This window comes from Panulirus ornatus, chromosome 28 (genome assembly GCF_036320965.1).
Source record: "Panulirus ornatus isolate Po-2019 chromosome 28, ASM3632096v1, whole genome shotgun sequence".
Taxonomy (NCBI): domain Eukaryota; kingdom Metazoa; phylum Arthropoda; class Malacostraca; order Decapoda; family Palinuridae; genus Panulirus; species Panulirus ornatus.
Window position 1 is genome coordinate 6,690,001 of NC_092251.1, and position 22,570 is coordinate 6,712,570.

The 22,570-nt window shown below is 40.7% G+C and overlaps 1 protein-coding gene across 10 annotated transcripts in view; it reads right to left on the reverse strand.

The window, feature by feature from the left end:
- Positions 1 to 22,570, reverse strand: part of put (activin A receptor type 2 punt) — a 77,813-nt gene that overhangs the window by 7,506 nt on the left and 47,737 nt on the right. For 8 of the 10 annotated variants that reach the window (XM_071678629.1, XM_071678634.1, XM_071678626.1 and 5 more), the window contains one exon: positions 17,733 to 20,957. The gene's annotated coding sequence lies outside the window, so the exon portion shown is untranslated. The remainder of the gene's footprint in view (positions 1 to 17,732; positions 20,958 to 22,570) is intronic. The other 2 variants (XM_071678631.1, XM_071678628.1) reach the window with 2 other exon arrangements.

Consider the following 22,570-nt stretch of genomic DNA (forward strand, 5'->3'; position numbering starts at 1 on the left):
ATATACATAAATGCCCACACAAGCACATATACATACACAGACATATACATATATACACATGTACATAGTCATACTTGCTGCCTTCATCCATTCCCGTCGCCACCCTGCCACACATGAAATACCATCCCCCAACCCCCACCCAAGGTAATGTTAGCAAAGACAAAAAAGGCCACATTTGTTCACACTCAAGTCTCCAGCTGTCATGTGTAATGCACCAAAACCACAGATCCCTATCCACATCCAGGGCTCACAGAGCTTTCCATGGTTTACCCCAGATGCTTTACATGCCCTGGTTCAGTCCACTGACAGCATGTTGACCCAGTATACAACATCGTTTGAATTCACTCTATTCCATGCATACCTTTCACCCTCCTGTATATTCAGGTCATGATCACTCAAAATCTTTTTCACTCCATCCATCCACCTCCAATTTCGTCTCCCACTTCCTGTTCCCTCCACATCTGACACATCTTCGTCAACCTTTCCTCACTCATCTGTTCCACATGCCCAAACTATTTCAACACACCCTCTTCTGCTCTGTCAACCACACTCTTTTTATTACCACAGACCTCTCTTACCCTTTCGTTACTTACTCGACCAAACCACATCATACTGTCCTCCAATATTTCATTTCCATCACATCCATCCTCCTCTGCACAACCCTATCTATAGCACATGACTCCCAACCATATAATATTGTTTGAACTAATATTCCTTCAAACATACCCATTTCTGCTCTGCGAGATAACGCTCTCTCCATACATTCTTCATCACTCCTAAAACCTTCATCCGCTCCCCTACGTTATGACTCACTTCCACTTCCATAGTTCCATTTGCTGCTAAATCCACTCCCAGATATCTAAAACATTTCACTTCCTCCAATTTTTCTCCATTCAAACTTACATCCCGACTAACTTGTCCCTAACCCCTGCTGAGCCTAATAACTAAGCTCTTATTCATTTTTACTCTCAACTTTCTCCTTTCACAACTTTTCCACACTCAGTCACCCACTTCTGTAGTTTCTCAATCAAATCAACAACCAGTAATGTATTACCATCGAACAACAAATGACTCAATTCTCAGGCCCTGGCATCCCCAACAGACTGCACAACCACCCCTTTCTTTAAAACTCTTGCATTTACCTACTTAACCACCCCATCCATAAACAAATTAAACATCCCTGCTGCAGACCAACTTTCACTGGGAACCAATCACTCTCTTCTCTTTCTATCTGTAAACATGCCTTACACCCTTGATAAAAAATTCTCACTGCTTCCAGTAGCTTACCCCCACACCATATATTCTTATGACCTTCCATAAACCATCTCTATCAACACTTATCATATGCCTTCTCCGGATCCGTAAATGGTACAAACAAATCCATATGTTTTTCTATGTATTTCTCACATATAATCTTCAAAGTATACACCTGATCCACACATCCTCTACCATTTCTAAAACCACAATGCTCTTCCTCAATCTGATGCTCTGTACATTGCCTTCACCCTCTCAATCAATACCCTCCCATACAATTTTCTAGGAATACTCAACAAACTTATGCCTCATGCATTACGCCAATCCTCAGGCACTTCACCATAATCCATACGTATACTGCATATCCTCACCAACCAATCAACAACACAGTCACCCCTTCTCAATAAATTCAATTGCAATACCATCCAATCCCGCTGACTTGCCTAGCATTTCATCTGCTGCAAGAGTTTCACCAACTCTTCTCTCCTCACCAAACCACTCTCCGTGACTCTCTCTCTTCATACATTACCCCGACCAAAACACGCTACATCTGCCACTCTATCATCAAACACATTCAACACTCCTTCAAAATACTCATTCTCTCTCCTCACTTGATCACTACCTGTTATATATATATATATATATATATATAGGTATGTAGGTATGTAGGTATGTATATTTGCGTGTGTGGACGTGTGTATGTACGTGTGTATGGGGGTTGGGCCATTTCTTTCGTCTGTTTCCTCGCGCTACCTCGCAAACGCGGGAGACAGCGACAAAGTATAAAAAAAAAAAAAAAATATATATATATATATATATATATATATTTTTTTTGCTTTGTCGCTGTCTCCCGCGTTTGCGAGGTAGCGCAAGGAAACAGACTAAAGAAATGGCCCAACCCACCCCCATGCACATGTATATACATACGTCCACACACGCAAATATACATACCTACACAGCTTTCCATGGTTCACCCCAGTCGCTTCACATGCCTTGATTCAATCCACTGACAGCACGTCAACCCCGGTATACCACATCGCTCCAATTCACTCTATTCCTTGCCCTCCTTTCACCCTCCTGCATGTTCAGGCCCCGATCACACAAAATCTTTTTCACTCCATCTTTCCACCTTCAATTTGGTCTCCCTCTTCTCCTCGTTCCCTCCACCTCCGACACATATATTCTCTTGGTCAATCTTTCCTCACTCATTCTCTCCATGTGCCCGAACCATTTCAAAACACCCTCTTCTGCTCTCTCAACCACGCTCTTTTTATTTCCACACATCTCTCTTACCCTTACGTTACTTACTCGATCAAACCACCTCACACCACACATTGTCCTCAAACATCTCATTTCCAGCACATCCATCCTCCTGCGCACAACTCTATCCATAGCCCACGCCTCGCAACCATACAACATTGCTGGAACCACTATTCCTTCAAACATACCCATTTTTGCTTTCCGAGATAATGTTCTCGACTTCCACACATTCTTCAAGGCTCCCAGAATTTTCGCCCCCTCCCCCACCCTATGATCCACCTCCACTTCCATGGTTCCATCCGCAGCTAGATCCACTCCCAGATATCTAAAACACTTCATACTATTCACCATTTCCCTCGTTAGCGAGGTAGCGCAAGGAAACAGATGAAAGAAGTGGCCCAACCCACCCCCATACACATGTTTATACATACATGTCCACACACACAAATATACATACCCATACATCTCAATGTACACATATATATACACACACAGACACATACATATATACACATGCACACAATTCACACTGTCTGCCTTTATTCATTCCCATCACCACCTTGCCACACATGGAATACCATCCCCCTCCCCCCTCATGTGTGCGAGGTAGCGCTAGGAAAAGACAACAAAGGCCCCATTCGTTCACACTCACTCTTTAGCTGTCATGCAATAATGCCCGAGACCACAGCTCCCTTTCCACATCCAGGCCCCACACAACTTTCCATGGTTTACCCCAGACGCTTCACATGCCCTGATTCAATCCACTGACAGCACGTCGACCCCGGTATACCACATCGATCCAATTCACTCTATTCCTTGCCCTCCTTTCACCCTCCTGCATGTTCAGGCCCCGATCACTCAAAATCTTTTTCACTCCATCTTTCCACCTCCAATTTGGTCTCCCACTTCTCCTCGTTCCCTTCACCTCTGACACATATATCCTCTTGGTCAATCTTTCCTCACTCATTCTCTCCATGTGCCCAAACCATTTCAAAACACCCTCTTCTGCTCTCTCAACCACGCTCTTTTTATTTCCACACATCTCTCTTACCCTTACGTTACTTACTCGATCAAACCACCTCACACCACACATTGTCCTCAAACATCTCATTTCCAGCACATCCATCCTCCTGCGCACAACTCTATCCATAGCCCACGCCTCGCAACCATACAACATTGTTGGAACCACTATTCCTTCAAACATACCCATTTTTGCTTTCTGAGATGATATTCTCGACTTCCACACATTCTTCAAGGCTCCCAGGATTTTCGCCCCCTCCCCCACCCTATGATCCACTTCCGCTTCCATGGTTCCATCCGCTGCCAGATCCACTCCCAGATATCTAAAACACTGTACTTCCTCCAGTTTTTCTCCATTCAAACTTACCTCCCAATTGACTTGACCCTCAACCCTACTGTACCTAATAACCGTGCTCTTATTCACATTTACTCTTAACTTTCTTCTCTCACACACTTTACCAAACTCAGTCACCAGCTTCGGCAGTTTCTCACATGAATCAGCCACCAGCGCTGTATCATCAGCGAACAACAACTGACTCACTTCCCAAGCTCTCTCATCCCCAACAGACTTCATACTTGCCCCTCTTTCCAAAACTCTTGCATTCACCTCCCTAACAACCCCATCCGTAAACAAATTAAACAACCATGGAGACTTCACACACCCCTGCCGCAAAACTACATTCACTGAGAACCAATCACTTTCCTCTCTACCTACACGTACACATGCCTTACATCCTCGATAAAAACTTTTCACTGCTTCGAACAACTTGCCTCCCACACCATATATTCTTAATACCTTCCACAGAGCATCTCTATAAACTCTATCATATGCCTTCTCCAGATCCATAAATGCTACATACAACTCCATTTGCTTTTCTAAGTATTTCTCACATACATTCTTCAAAGCAAACACCTGATCCACACATCCTCTACCACTTCTGAAACCACACTGCTCTTCTCCAATCAATAACATATATATATATATATATATATATATATATATATATATATATATATATATATATATATATATATATATATACATATATATATATATATATATATACAAATATATATATTCATTATACTTTGTCACTGTCTCCTGCATTAGCGAGGTAGTGCAAGGAAACAGATGAAAGAATGGCCCAACCCATCCACAAACACATGCTCATATACATACCTATACATTTCAATGTATACATACATATACATACATAGACATATACATATATGCACATGTACATATTCATACATGCGGCCTTCATCCATTCCCATCGCCACCCCACCACACATGAAATGGCAACCCACTCCCCCTGAGCGCGTGCGAGGTAGCGCTAGGAAAAGACAACAAAGGCCACATTCGCTCACACTCAGTCTCTAGCTGTCATGTGTAATGCAACAAAATCATAGCTCCCTTTCCACATACAGGCCCCATAAACTTTCCATGGTTTACCCCAGATGCCTCACATGCCCTGCTCAATCCATTGACCGCATGTAGACCACACTATACCACAATTCACTCCATTCCTTTCACGCCTTTCACCCTCCTGTATGTCAGGCCCTGATCGCTCAAAATCTCTCTCACTCCATCCTTCCCCTCCAATTTGATCTCCCACTTCTCGTTCCCTCCACCTCTGACATATATCCTCTTTGTCAACCTTTCCTCACTCATTCTCTCCATGTGACCAAACCATTTCAACACACCTCTTTTGCTCTCTCAACCACACTCTTTTATTTTATTACCACACATCTCTCTTACCCCTTTCATTACTTACTCGATCAAACCACCTCATACCACATATCGTCCTCAAACATCTTATTTCCAACACATCCACCCTCCTCTGCACAACCCTATCTATAGCCCATGCCTCGCAACCATATAACATTGTTGGAACCACTATTCCTTCAAACATACCCATTTCTGCTCTCCGAGATAACATTCTTGCCTTCCACACATTCTTCAAAGCTCCCAGAACCTTCGCCCCCTCCCCCACCCTGTGACTCACTTCCGCTTCCATGGTTCCATCCGCTGCTAAATCCACTCCCAGATATCTAAAACACTTCACTTCCTTCAGTTTTTCTCCATTCAAACTTACCTCCCAATTAACATGTCCCTCAACCCTACTGAACCTAATAACCTTGCTCTTATTCACATTTATTCCCATTTTTCTTCTGACACACACTTTAACAAACTCAGTCACCAACTTCTGTAGTTTCTCCCTCTGAGGTTCAGTCCTCTGTTCTTAATGCTATCTCGCTAATGCAGAAAATGGCAAATATGTGTGATTATATATATATATATATATATATATATATATATATATATATATATATATATATATATATATATATAATCCTTCCCTCCAATTTTTACTTTTCCAAAAGAAGGAACAGAGAAGGGGGCCAAGTTAGGATTTTCCCTCTTAGGCAGTCCTCTGTTTTTAATGCTACCTCGCCAACACGGGAAATGGTGAATATGTATTAAGAAATAAATGTATACATCTTGCCTTCTTGCTTCAGGAGTCCCTTCTATCCATATTAGGCTCCTTCAGCAATTAGGAAGATAGCCATGTGCATACCAGTCAGGACCATAGGTCATTAAGTGTTGCGTTGTGTATGTGCCTAAGTGCAGGGCAACTGAGAAGTAGGTGCTTGGTGTCTTTGGATATGTTGAAATGGTGTTGTAATGTTGTCAAGATGGGATATATCCAGTATGTAAGCATGAGCATGACTCATGTTTGTCTGGGGAGTGGTTTCTTATGGGTGTCTGTCTGAAGTGTTGCACTTTAAGACTGAGTTTGGAAGTCATTTGTTTACTGCTTGTATGGGTATTTGTGTAAATGTGTTTTGTCAGTGTTCTACTTGTTGGGGGATGGGGTGATCTGTGAGCAGAGGTTACTATAGTGCAAGGCTGGATTAAGCTTTTAATTTCTACCTGGGATATGGTAATTAGTTATCGCGTGGTTAGGGTGGGATAGATCTAGTGCTGTTGCAGAGATTTGAGTGCTGAACATGTTGTGGTGGGACTGTACTCAGAGGATCTTTGTTTCATTGTGAAGGTACTAAGTGTTTGTAGTTCTAAATACAATATTTTGTATGGCATGCAGCTCCTTTTATGCACATATATTACTAGATTCCACCTGGCCTTTGGAAAGGCTGTATCATTGGGAGTAGTATCAAAGAACTTTTCACTCCATCTTCAATTTGGTATTCCCAATTTCCTTGTCCCCTCCACTTCTGACACATATACCCTCTTTGTCAACCTCTTCACATTCATTCTATCCATATGTCCAAACCATTTCAGCACACCCTCATCAGCACTCTCAACCACACTCTCATCATTACCACACCTCTCTCTTGCCCTTTTATTACTTACACAATCAAAATGTCTCACACCACATACTGTCCTTAAACATATAATTTCCAAAGTATCCATCCTACTCAGCTGATCCTCATCTATACTACATGCCTCATACCCATACAACATAGCACTAATAACCTTCAAACATACCCATTACCACTCTACCAGATAATGACCTCTTGGCACACATTCGTCAGTGCTCCAAGAACCTCCATCCCCTCATCCACCACATGACTCACTTCTGCTTCCATAGTTCCATTCATTGTCATGTCCACTTCCAGGTATACAAAACCTTTCACTTCCAATTTTCTCCATTTAAACTCATACCCCAACTAATCTGTCCCCCTGCCCTGCTAAACATAATAACCTAACTTGTTTACTTTCATTCATATCTAACAATTTCTCCTATGAGTCCTCGTGTTGTCCAAGACCTTTCTAAAAATTCCTGCAGCCCAAGGCTGTGCTACTTCCAGTAGCAGGAAAATGTAGTATCCTCTGCATTTACAAGTCCTTTGAGAAGAAGGTACTCCCAACTATACCTTACCAAAGGTAATTCTTCACTCTTGCTGATATCTTAGCAGTCAAGTGTCTGGTATCCCCCCTTCTCTCGATCTCTCTCTCTCATATATATACTTCCCACCCAAGGAGTCCCTTCTATTCTGCAGCACTCAGGAAGCTTGCACCCTATCAGGACCACCATTTATGAAGTGTGTGTGTGTGTGGGGGGGGGGGGGTCTAAGTCTGAATTGGGACAAGAAAGTTTAATACCTGTCACATCATTCTGGTTTGTAAACATGCTGTTAGATTTGTGTTTGTTGGGTGGGGAATTGTGAGAATTGGTTGCTGAAGTATGAAGCACAGCTTAGTTTTCCATTTCTATTTGGAAGTTAATGGTTAATCATGGAGTGATTTGGATGTGAAAGATCTAGTGCTGAAGCAAAGAACAGAGCCAAGGTGGGATTACATTGGAAGGATCTCTTTTCTATTGTGTATGTACTTAGTATTTGTGAATGCAAGTAAGCCAGTAATTATTTTAAGTGGTTTACAGTTTCATTGTATAAGCCTCTCACAAGGTGGATGACCAGGCAGGTGAGGCATTGTTTAGGGTGGAGCAGATAAACTGTTTGTTGAAGATACTAAGCAATTCTTTTTCTTATCCAAAGCTAGAACCAATTAGTGTCCTCTTAGCATTTACTTTTGTCTCTTCGTTGCTTTTATGTTAACATCTGTGGCAAGCAATGCCCAGTATAGTGCTTTTGTTGAGTGGGAGCAACTGGCCATTCAATATGATGGAAGGGTTATGTTAGATTCATGTCTGTCTGGGGTCAAAAGGGAGATAAAAGACTTTTGTAGAGGGACAGATATTCTATTCTGGGTAAGCAAATGTTTCACTTGTAGTACTGTACTGCATGTTTGTTGTTGCTCCTGTGATGCCAGAGTGCTATGGTGTGACTCTAAAGTCTACACTCTCAACACATATATGTACACACAAAATCACTACACAAAATGATCTATGGTCCTGACCAGTGGATATGGCCAGCTTCCTGAGTGCTGCAGGAGCCTCATTAAGATATAAGCTCCTGGGTCAAAATGTAACTATATGAATAAGAGTAAATGAACTCTAACTGCAAATGGTACCCATGCTAGCAAAAAGTCACCTATGATGAGGCTGTATAACTGTCAGCTGAAAGAGAACAGTACTGTTCAGGGACTTTTTATCCCAGCGAAGCCCAACTTCTCTAATTTCCATTAAGTGCACCACCTCAATGCTACAAACACCCCACAAAAAGGGTCATAAGGTTACATAACACTCATAATAATAATAACAATAATAATAATAATAATAATAATAATAATAATAATGATTCTTTCTGTCTACTTACCCTTCCCACCTTAGTAATGTAACATCTGGAACAGATGAACAATGGCCTCATTCATATATGTGTATTACCTCTACCTTATATGTGTATTACCTCTATCTCCCATATAATATAAATATATATATATATATATATATATATATATATATATATATATATATACAGAGGTATAAGTTTGTTGAGTATTCCTGGTAAATTATATGGGAGGGTATTGATTGAGAGGGTGAAGGCATGTACAGAGCATCAGATTGGGGAAGAGCAGTGTGGTTTCAGAAGTGGTAGAGGATGTGTGGACCAGGTGTTTGCTTTGAAGAATGTATGTGAGAAATACTTAGAAAAGCAAATGGAGTTGTATGTAGCATTTATGGATCTGGAGAAGGCATATGATAGAGTTGATAGAGATGCGCTGTGGAAGGTATTAAGAATATATGGTGTGGGAGGCAAGTTGTTAGAAGCAGTGAAAAGTTTTTATCGAGGATGTAAGGCATGTGTACATGTAGGAAGAGAGGAAAGTGATTGGTTCTCAGTGAATGTAGGTTTGCGGTAGGGGTGTGTGATGTCTCCATGGTTGTTTAATTTGTTTATGGATGGGGTTGTTAGGGAGGTGAATGCAAGAGTTTTGGAAAGAGGGGCAAGTATGAAGTCTGTTGGGGATGAGAGAGCTTGGGAAGTGAGTCAGTTGTTGTTCACTGATGATACAGTGCTGGTGGCTGATTCATGTGAGAAACTGCCGAAGCTGGTGACTGAGTTTGGTAAAGTGTGTGAGAGAAGAAAGTTAAGAGTAAATGTGAATAAGAGCAAGTTAATTAGGTACAGTAGGGTTGAGGGTCAAGTCAACTGGGAGGTAAGTTTGGAGAAAAACTGGAGGAAGTAAAGTGTTTTAGATATCTGGGAGTGGATGTGGCAGCGGATGGAACCATGGAAGCGGAAGTGGATCATAGGGTGGGGGAGGGGGCGAAAATCCTGGGAGCCTTGAAGAATGTGTGGAAGTCGAGAACATTATCTCGGAAAGCAAAAATGGGTATGTTAGAAGGAATAGTGGTTCCAACAATATTGTATGGTTGCGAGGCGTGGGCTATAGATAGAGTTGTGCGCAGGATGATGGATGTGCTGGAAATGAGATGTTTGAGGACAATGTGTGGTGTGAGGTGGTTTGATCGAGTAAGTAACGTAAGGGTAAGAGAGATGTGTGGAAATAAAAAGAGCGTGGTTGAGAGAGCAGAAGAGGGTGTTTTGAAATGGTTTGGGCACATGGAGAGAATGAGTGAGGAAAGATTGATCAAGAGGATATATGTGTCGGAGGTGGAGGGAACGAGGAGAAGTGGGAGACCAAATTGGAGGTGGAAAGATGGAGTGAAAAAGATTTTGTGTGATCGGGGCCTGAACATGCAGGAGGGTGAAAGGAGGGCAAGGAATAGAGTGAATTGGATCGATGTGGTATACCGGGGTTGACGTGCTGTCAGTGGATTGAATCAGGGCATGTGAAGCGTCTAGGGTAAACTATGGAAAGCTGTGTAGGTATGTATATTTGCGTGTGTGGACGTGTGTATATGCATGTGTATGGGGATGGGTTGGGCCATTTCTTTCGTCTGTTTCCTTGCGCTACCTCGCAAACGCGGGAGACAGCGACAAAGCAAAAATATATATATATATATATATATATATATATATAGCAGCGGATGGAACCATGGAAGCGGAAGTGAATCATGGGGGTGGGGGAGGGGGCGAAAATCCTGGGAGTCTTGAAGAATGTGTGGAAGTCGAGAACATTATCTCGGAAAGCAAAAATGGGTATGTTTGAAGGAATAGTGGTTCCAACAATGTTGTATGGTTCCGAGGCATGGGCTATGGATAGAGTTGTGTGCAAGAGGGTGGATGTGCTGGAAATGAGATGTTTGAGGACAATGTGTGGTGTGAGGTGGTTTGATCTAAGGGTAAGAGAGATGTGTGGAAATAAAAAGAGCGTGGTTGAGAGAGCAGAAGAGGGTGTTTTGAAATGGTCTGGGCACATGGAGAGAATAAGTGAGGAAAGATTGACCAAGAGGATATATGTGTCGGAGGTGGAGGGAACGAGGAGAAGTGGGAGACCAAATTGGAGGTGGAAAAATGGAGTGAAAAAGATTTTGTGTGATCGTGGCCTGAACATGCAGGAGGGTGAAAGGAGGGCAAGGATTAGAGTGAATTGTATCGATGTGGTATACCGGGGTTGACGTGCTGTCAGTGGATTGAATCAGGGTATGTGAAGCGTCTGGGGTAAACCATGGAAAGTTGTGTGGGGCCTGGATGTGGAAAGGGAGCTGTGGTTTCGGGCATTATTGCATGACAGCTAGAGATTGAGTGTGAACGAATGGGGCCTTTGTTGTCTTTTCCTAGTGCTACCTCGCACACATGAGTGGGGAGGGGGATGGTATTCCATGTGTGGCGAGGTGGCGATGGGAATGAATAAAGGCAGACAGTGTGAATTGTGTGTATGGGTATATATGTATGTGTCTGTGTGTGTATATATATGTGTACATTGAGATGTATAGGTATGTATATTTGCGTGTGTGGACATGTATGTATATACATTGTGTATGGGGGTGGGTTGGGCCATTTCTTTCATCTGTTTCCTTGCGCTACCTCGCAAACGTGGGAGACAGCGACAAAACAAAATAAATAATAAATAAATATATATATATATATATATATATATATATATATATATATATATATATATATATATATATATACAATATATATAATGTTTATTTATTTATTCTAATATACTTTGTCGCTGTCTCTCACATTAGCGAGGTAGCGCAAGGAAACAGACGAAAGAATGGCCCAACCCACCCACATACACGTCCACACACGCAGACATACATACCCATACATTTTAACGTATACATATACATATATTTCCCTGGGGATAGGGGAGAAAGAATACTTCCCATGTATTCCCTGCGTGTCGTAGAAGGCGACTAAAAGGGGAGGGAGCGGGGGGCTGGAAATCCTCCCCTCTCGTTTTTTTTTTTATTTTCCAAAAGAAGGAACAGAGAATTGGGCCAGGTGAGGGTATTCCCTCAAAGGCCCAGTCCTCTGTTCTTAACGCTACCTCGCTAATGCGGGAAATGGCGAATAGTTTGAAAGAAAAGATATATATATACATACACAAACATATACATATATACACATGCACATAATTCATACCTGCTACCTTTATTCAATCCTGTCGCCACCTCACCACACATGAAATAGCATCCCCCCTCCCCCTGTGAGGTTGCGCTAGGAAACGACAAAAGGCCACATTCATTCACACTCAGTCTCTAGCTGTCATGTGTCATGCAACGAAACCACAGCTCCCTTTCCTCACACAATAAGTTCCCAAGTGTACTTTCGTGTAATCACATCATCAGGGTAGACACAAGAGAGAAATATAACAGTCAGTTGATATAGAACAGAGAGACGTAGCTAGGACGCCATTTGATAAACATGCAATTGTTCAAGACATACAACAGGCGTATCATAAACTTATTATGTGGCCAAGAAGGTAAATTGTTTATAAATTTTGTCAAAAAATAAACATCCAATTTGTATAAAACATCACTAGTATTAAGATCATAATTCTTTGTGTATTTGAGAATAGAAGATTCAATGATATTTTTCGTGGTAATAGTGTTAAGAGTTAATAATTGAGATGGCATTACTCCAATCAATGCAATGATCATAGTTTTTAATGTGATTAAACAAGATATTTGATTCTTGTCCCATTCTTATGCTATATTCATGTTGCTTGAGTCTAACAGAAAGATCCTTACCAGTCTGCCCAACATAAACCTTATCACAATTTCTACATGGCACTTTATAGATGCACCAAGAATATACTGATGATGAGTTTGAGAAGATGTATTCTATTGGATCTAAGTTAAAGTACCCTACATTTTTCATTGATAAATCCCCTAAGTTAGCAAAGAAATCATTTTATAGAGTTGAGCCCAAACGTCCCATTGAAACCAAGAATCTTTTAGTTCTCCCTTTTAATAATAATTTACTTACTTCCCATGTTGCTTAAATCCTTTAATGTAAATGTAGCCTCCAGCAACAATAATACTATAAAGAATCTCTTAATCAGGAATTCACCAGAAAATTCTCGAGTGCATCTATAAAGTGCCATGTACAAATTGTGATAAGTTTATGTTGGGCAGACTGGTAAGGATCTTTCTGTTAGGCTTAAGTAACATAAATATAGTATAAGAACGTGTCACAAATCAAATGCCTTGTTTAATCACGTTAAAAACTATGATAGTGTATTGACTGGAGTAATGTCATCTCAGTTATTAACTCTAACTCTTATTACCATGAGAAATATCATTGAATCTTCTATTCTTAAAAACACAAAGAATTATAATCTTAATATTAGTGATGGTCAATACAAAATGAATAACTTTATTGTTGATAAAATTTGTAAACAATTCACCTTCTTGTTCCACATACGCTCGTTATCTGTCATGGACAATCGCATATTTACCAAATGGCGTCCTAGCTACATCTTCGTTGTATATCAGCTAACTGTTATATTTCTCTCGTGTCTCCCTTGATGAGGGGATTATTACACAAAAGGGCGCTTGGGAACTTATCATGTGAGGTGGTTTGATCGAGTAAGTAATGAAAGGATTAGAGAGATGTGTGGTAATAAAAAGAATGTGGTTGAGAGAGCAGAAAAGGGTGTATTGAAATAGTTTGGTCACATGGAGAGAATGAGTGAGGAAAGATCGACAAAGAGGATATATGTGTCAGAGGTGGAGGGAACGAGAAGTGGGAAACCAAATTGTAGGTGGAAGGATGGAGTGAAAAAGATTTTAAGCAATTGAGGCCTGAACATGCAGGAGGGTGAAAGGCGTGCAAGGAATAGAATGAATTGGAACAATGTGGTATACTGGGGTTGACATGCTGTCAATGGATTGAACCAGGGCATGTGAAACATCTGGGGTAAAACATGGAAAGTATTGTGGGGCCTGGATGTGGAAAGGGGGCTGTGGTGTCATTGCATTATACATGACAGCTTGTGACTGGGTGTGATATTATTATTTTTTTTTCTTCTTTTGCTTTGTCGCTGTCTCCCACATTAGCGAGGTAGTGCAAGGAAACAAGGCCAAACCCACCCACATACACATGTATATACATACACATCCACACATGCAAATATACATACCTATACATCTCAACGTATACATATTTATCCACACACAGACATATACATATATACACATGTACATAATTCATACTGTCTGCCTTTATTCATTCCCATCGACACCCCACCACACATGAAATAAAAACTTTGTTGCTGTCTCCCGCGTTAGCAAGGTAGCGCAAGGAAACAGACGAAAGAATGGTCCAACCAACCCACATACACATGTATATACATACACGTCCACACACACATTTACATACCTATACATTTCAATGTATACATATATATACATGTACACATGTACATAATTCATACTTGCCACCTTTATTCATTCCCATCGCCACCTCGCCACACATGAAATGACACCTCCCTCCCCCTGCACGTGCGCAAGGTAGCACTAGGAAAAGACAAATAAGGCCATATTCGTTCACACTCAGTCTCTAGCTGTCATGTATAATGCATGGAAACAACAGCTCCCTTTCCACATCCAGGCCCCACAAAACTTTCCATGGTTTACCCCAGACGCTTCACATGCCCTGGTTCAATCCATATATATCATCCCTCACGATAGGGGACAAAAAATCCTGCCCATGTACCTCCTGCATGCTGTACAGCAAATAGGAGGCAGAAGCAGGGGGGGTGGGAGTCTTTCCCTCCTACAATACTTTCGAAAAGAAGGAACACAGGAAAAATCCAAATAAGGATCTTTGATCCTCTAAGGCTCAGTCATATATTCTGGATGCTACCTCTCATACAGGAAAAAGCAAACATGTATTAGAGATATATATCCATGCATGTATGTATGTATGTATGGTTTACATGGGACAAAATGCTGTCTGTGGACCACACCAGGGTAGGTGAAGCAACTGGGGGAAGCATGGAGAGGTCTGTGACGTCTTGTTGTGTTATAGGGGGCTGTGGTTTTGGTGCACTGCACATGACAGCTAGTGAATGGATGTGAGCAAATGTGGCCTTTCTTCTTCTGTCCACAGTGCTACCTCACTAACACGGAAACAGAGGACAAGTATAAAACAAAAAATCATATATATATATATATATATATATATATATTTTTTTTTTTTGCTTTGTCGCTGTCTCCCGCGTTTGCAAGGTAGCGCAAGGAAACAGACGAAAGAAATGGCCCAACCCACCCCCATACACATGTATATACATACGTCCACACACACAAATATACATACCTACACAGCTTTCCACGGTTTACCCCAGACGCTTAACATGCCTTGATTCAATCCACTGACAGCACGTCAACCCCAGTATACCACATCGCTCCAATTCACTCTATTCCTTGCCCTCCTTTCACCCTCCTGCATGTTCAGGCCACGATCACACAAAATCTTTTTCACTCCATCTTTCCACCTCCAATTTGGTCTCCCACTTCTCCTCGTTCCCTCCACCTCCGACACATATATCCTCTTGGTCAATCTTTCCTCACTCATTCTCTCCAAGTGCCCAAACCATTTCAAAACACCCTCTTCTGCTCTCTCAACAACGCTCTTTTTATTTCCACACATCTCTCTTACCCTTACGTTACTTACTCGATCAAACCACCTCACACCACACATTGTCCTCAAACATCTCATTTCCAGCACATCCATCCTCCTGCGCACAACTCTATCCATAGCCCACGCCTCGCAACCATACAACATTGTTGGAACCACTATTCCTTCAAACATACCCATCTTTGCTTTCCGAGATAATGTTCTCGACTTCCACACATTCTTCAAGACTCCCAGGATTTTCGCCCCCTCCCCCACCCTATGATCCACTTCCGCTTCCATGGTTCCATCTGCTGACAGATCCACTCCCAGATATCTAAAACACTTTACTTCCTCCAGTTTTTCTCCATCCAAACTTACCTCCCAATTGACTTGACCCTCAACCCTACTGTACCTAATAACCTTGCTCTTATTCACATTTACTCTCAACTTTCTTCTTTCACACACTTTACCAAACTCAGTCACCAGCTTCGGCAGTTTCTCACATGAATCAGCCACCAGCGCTGTATCATCAGCGAACAACAACTGACTCACTTCCCAAGCTCTCTCATCCACAACAGACTTCATACTTGCCCCTCTTTCCAAAACTCTTGTATTCACCTCCCTAACAACCCCATCCATAAACAAATTAAACAACCATGGAGACATCACACACCCCTGCCGCAAACCTACATTCACTGAGAACCAATCACTTTCCTCTCTTCATACACGTACACATGCCTTACATCCTCGATAAAAACTTTTCACTGCTTCTAACAACTTGCCTCCCACACCATATATTCTTAATACCTTCCACAGAGCATCTCTATCAACTCTATCATATGCCTTCTCCAGATCCATAAATGCTACATACAAATCCATTTGCTTTTCTAAGTATTTCTCACATACAATCTTCAAAGCAAATATATATATGTATATATATATATATATATTCTTTTCTTTCTTTCATACTATTCGCCATTTCCCGCGTTAGCGAGGTAGCGTTAAGAACAGAGGACTGGGCCTTTGAGGGAATATCCTCATCTGGCCCCCTTCTCTGTTCCTTCTTTGAGAAAAAAAAAAAAAAAAAAAAAAAAAAAAAAAAAACAAGAGGGGAGGAAGAATACTTCCCACGTATTCCCTGCGTGTCGTAGAAGGCAACTAAAAGGGGAGGGAGCGGGGGGCTGGAAATCCTCCCCTCTCATTACTTTTTTTTTCCCAAAAGAAGGAACAGAGAAGGGGGCCAGGTGAGGATATTCCCTCAAAGGCCCAGTTCTCTGTTCTTAATGCTACCTCGCTAATGCGGGAAATGGCGAATAGTTTGAAAAAAAAAAAATATATATATATATTATACTGTTCGCCATTTCCCGCTTTAGCGAGGTAGCGTTATGAACAGAGGACTGGGTCTTTGAGGAAATATCCTCACTTGGCCCCCTTCTCTGTTCCTCTTTTGGAAAATTTAAAAAACGAGATATATGTATATATGAAAGTGAAATCACATTCAATATGAGTTCATATGATTTCACTTAACATGCAATTTTTTATACATGTGGCAAGGCATGTTACTTGTTAAACAATCCACCTCATCAGGTACCAATACTTAAGAAAGTCATCTACATCTCAACATCACAACAGAAGTACCACCTGTCATCTACCTAACTAAACAGCTGACAGTGTGTTGTCTAGTTTGGTAAATGCCAGATGGGTTTCTATTGTGATGTTGAGATGTAAATAAATTATTAAGTACTGGCATCTGATGAGGTGGATTGTCTCAACAAAACATGTCGTGTCACACGTATAGAACATACAGGAGAGTGAAAGGCGTGCGAGGAATAGAGTGAACTGGAACGATGTGGTATACCAAGGTTGACATGCTGTCAATGGATTGAACCAGGGTATGTGGACATGTGGGGCCCGGATGTGGAAAGGGAGCTGTGGTTTCAGTGCATTACACATGACAGCTTGAGACTGAGAGTGAGCAAATGTGGCCTTTGTTGTCTTTTCAAGTGTGGCGAGGTGGTGACAGGAATGAATAAAGGCAGTAAGTATGAATTATGTACATGTCTGTGTATATGTATATGTATATATACGTATACATTGAAATGTATAGGTATGTATATGTGCATGTATATACATGTGTAAGTGGGTGGGTTGGGCCATTCTTTCATCTGTTTCCTTGCGCTACCTTGCTAATGTGGGAGACAGCAACAAAGTACAATAAAAAAAATGAATAAAATAATATATATATAAATATAAGAGTACATATATGAAAACAGTTATATACTATCTACCTATATCTCCGATGCCCATTTCCTTTGGGAACTCCCTAAAGGAGATGGTCACGACAAAAGAGTATCCATAACTGTTGAACTCCAATGCTGCTAAGAAGCGGCACAGTTATCTTCATATCTTGAAAATCAAAGTTATAATAAATGTAGTGTATCTATGTTTAGGAGTTAAGTGAATGCATGTCTAGCAATTGTAGTTTCACACGTTTCAAAGACGATATACAGCATACTGCTGAAAATTCCACACACAGTAACAAAATGCAATAAAAATTTGGTATATCAATCATACATTACTTCTTGTTTTGCTCAGCTATCATAATCATTCACAACTGGATTTTTCCTAATTGTGACAGTAGGTTGAATAGCTCCATTCAAATACCTTGGCTAACGAAGCAATAAAATGTTCTGCAGTTTTTCTTGGAAAAAAGCTTGAATGTCAAAAATATTTCACTCTTGCATTGTTGGTATACTTCAGAGTAATAAAAATTGCTAAAAATTTACAATCTAAGTTTTTAAATCAGTATGAATAATCCGAGTTCAACTATAATACTCTCATTTTATAGACCTGGTCCAGCTTATCACCTCAAATATTTCATGGGGAATAACTTTACAATAATTAATTTTATGCTACTACAATGGATACATACAAGAGACATACTAATGCCGGCAAGGAACAACAAGCATGGGGGGCTCCCTAACAAGTGGTGAACATAATTCAAAAAGAATTTAAGAAAATAAAATAAAGCATTATCCCCCCATACACAGTTAGTCTTGTCTTGATGACAAAGTGGCTTCCCTTGGGCATGTGGGAAGTGCCCACAAGTCCCCATACGTATCCAGTCTATCACATGACAGCTCCAGTCCTCACTTGTATCATTCTTTGGCTCGTGTCCTTCACTTCACCACAACCTCACTTTGAGGGTTTCATATGGATGATGACTATGTTCAAAGGGTTACCTTTATCATTGATTTTTCAGTTTACTTCTTTGATTCTTGGTACTGTGGCCTCTTGTATGTGTTAAGATACAAGATCAGAACTGAATGGCTGATATAAATGTTAAAATTTTTCTTTACATAATTTTCCATACATAAACCTATAATCATGGCCACTACACAAGATTTCTATGGCCATCCAACAATGTTCCCAAGCAACAGAGAACTGCTTCCATCCACAAGCAAGAGGCAATAGTAATTAGAACATAAGCACTCATGATTTGTCATGGTGAGGTCTGGATACCATAGGTCATGATGTTGTGTACAGGCATGAGGTATTTACAATGCTGAGTGGGCAATGTGCCGTTAAGTGTCCTCACTCATATTGGCTTCATCATTATACAACAGTTAACATTCATCTTGGAGATAGAAGAAAAAAAGCACCATTGGTTTCACAAATAAACCACATTAAAATAATCACTAGTTCCATTTTGCTGGCGACAACTTGTGTAATGCTACAAACAAGGCGCAAATATATACAGGATGAGGGTATGTACGTGTGTGGGGGCAAAGTGGTAACAGGGTGGTCACTGAAGGGTATCCTGAGCTGACAGTTAAGGGGCAGCCCGATCTTGGCCCTCCACTGGCCTTAGGTAACACATTTTATTGGGCAGGCTCGTCAAAATCCCATCAGCCCACAAGGTTAATAACTAATTTTTCATGACTGGTATTAGGCACATCATTTAGTAAATAAACCACAATATAGATTCCATTATCATAGGACATTATGACAAATGTTCACATCCATTAATGATTTACACTGTATGTTTTACTGCTACATGTTTAGGCTTATATGTTTCAATACTTCATCCCTTCCTGTTTTCTGAATGCATCAAATATATGTATCGGAAGATGGAATGACGAACCCAAACCCATTTTTCCACACACTCTAAAACACTTGCCAGGGGGCCACAACCATATTTTTCCTTATGCCTGAGTTACTGAGTTGAGCTTGAAGCTGCACTATGAGCTGCAAAAATGGCTGGATGCAAAGTATGCTGATTTTAGCTCTAAAAATCAAGTGTCCTCTTTAAAGAACATTTGCAAACAAACTGTGAATATTACTATCATGACAGCATCCACTCCACAGTTTCAATGCACAGAACTAGACACATTAAGAAAATGCAGAACCACGAAACTGGGAGCAATCCCAAAAAGTACTTATAGAGTACCTTGAACCCCCACCCTGCCGGTACTCAACTCAAGGAACTATCTCTGGCAGTGGGGACTCTTGGAAGGGAATTCCTGAGGCAAAACATTCCCATGGTGGGTGGCTTGTGCCAATTTCAGAAATTACTTGTTCATATCAATTTCCTTTTAATCATTTTTTCATTTTTCCTTCTGAAATTTCTTTAATTCCAGTGGCACATGTGAGAATTCCATCTCATTTCCTGAGCAATTAGCTGCAGAACAAACTTGGTCTTGCATTTTTCCAGACTTGAGCTTCTTCCTGTGAACTAATAGTTATTCAGAATAACCTGCTAATGCCAATAACATCTGCTTTCCTTATCTTCCGTTCTGGATACATCCAGTTACCTCTTGCACTGATTACATCCACAGAGATACATACTATCAAAAATTGGCAAAAGTCACAGATGTTTGAAGAGTACCTTGGCCCCAGTGGAGTTATGAAGCCAAGGAGAAAGTTCTCATGAGTTACCTTCTGTTGGGTGGCTCTTCATGATAGTCCCAGCACTTCCCTGTTGACCCCTTTGGCACCACACTAAGCCTCCCCCCTCTCCCAACCACACAAGCCAGAGAAACACTGGTTGGGCATGTGGACTCCAAAAATTCACTTTGCATTTTTGTAGGTTATTATAAAAAAGAAAAAAAAAAAGAATGCATTTCAAGCACCGCCATGATATCAAACTATTGCACTAATCAATAACAGGAAGACATATCTGACTGACTTTACACAACCTCTCATCCACCAGTGGCAAATTTAGATGCTGAGAGAATGAAGTGTATTTTCCAGGTGAAGTCCCCTTAGCCCAACCCTATGAAACCAGCAATATTTTGCTGTAATATGAGACTGCGACTCTATTAAGTAGCTGGCTATATTGTGCAGCTGTTGGAGAAGGGAGGGGGGTATTGAGGCAGACATACAGTACACTAGGCCCCCAACACAGCTGGTGCCTGTGGGACATGGTAGCTGGGATCTGTCCCGCACCAGGACCCATAATAGGCGGTTACAGCACAGGTACTTGTCCAGGTACACGGCCACCACATCATGGCCTGAAAAGATAGTGGTATCCTTATAAATATCTGATAAAGATATCTCTCAAGCTGACATTGATAAGGGACAGAAAAGAGAACCGGAATTCCTAAATCTTAAATAAAAGTATCCTAAATATCAGACATAGTATACCCTTACTTAAAAAATATGTAGGTGTGCTGAAGTTAGAAATAATAAAACATGTAAAAGTCTAACAGTGAAACTCACTGTCCGTTTTTCCCCATTTATAAATATATAAAAATTTCAATAACTATACCATATACAATAAACTTCTATTATTTATGTAATCACTTATGGTGAGGAAGTAAAATCTAAAGGGTCATAGAGAGAGAGGCAGGTCTATAGTAAGCTGGGAGCAAATGGAGACATAAGATATGAATGACAAAGTTTAAGTAACAGACTCCAGAAAGACACTACTGAAGCTGGTGACATTTTGATTGTGTTTGTGTGTGTGAAAGGGGAGTTGTTAAAAGAAAATGTGAACAGATGCAAGGTAACGGTTGAAAGACAGCCACTGACCATGGAGGTATACTACCAGTACTACCCACCTGGTTATTTGGAGGGTTAGTGACAGCTAAATAATGAGCCAGCACTTCAGTGGTTAAACTTGAGCTTAGCATCCTTACGCTTCACATAGTTAAACTTGAAAATTTCACTTTATCCACTTGGTGTATCATATATAACATTGTCAATGTCCATTCCAGTGCATGTGAGGATAACATCTAGCAATGATGTGTATCAACCCCCCCTTATCATAGTGCTACTATGAGAAGTTTTTCAGTAAACATGCAAAAAACTTGTGCATCCAAGACAGTATATCACCATGAGAATCCAAATTCCCTTAATCTAACTCTTCATCATTGAAATACCTTATCATCAATACATTACCCTTTGAGCAGTGTACATATTATTGCTTCCTATACCATCATGATTGTTTTTATTGGTAGCACTGTACATATGTTATGGTCTGTTCAAATACTTTAGAGGATCGACTAACATCAACAACACTATACACTTCTTTCCCACAGTTACTTTTCCCAGCACGTAATGGGCCCTCTTCCCCTATTTCCTGAAACTTACAGCTATCTTTTATTAAGGAGTTCAAGCTTCCTCTTCCATCTCTTTCTCTCCTTTCCCTCTTCCTCATGTAACACTCTGAGCAGAACAGGAGAGACCTTATCTCTTTAATAAAATCTGTTCCCACACACCACCAACATCACATGCACTTTCCCTTACACTATCCTTGAATTCCAACTCATTACTATAAACTAATGATCCATAAACATTTGTATACATTATTTTTAGCCCATTATAACATTCTCCTGACACTCTTTACCTTTCTGTAGTGCTGGCAGATCTATGTCATTTTGCCAAACTTCAATATTTTTTTTTTGCCTTATGACTGTCTTTCTATGATCTACTGCATTTGATGATTACCCACTGAATTCTACCTCCCTTTATATTTCTTAACTTTCCTAAGTACTTACCTCCTGGCAAGATGACCCCATGTAAAATATACCCTTAACTGGGCAATCCTCACATCTTGATTATTTCCATTGATTCTTTTTCATTAATCAACAAAATTGCAACTGGCAATTCTACTGCCTCCAGA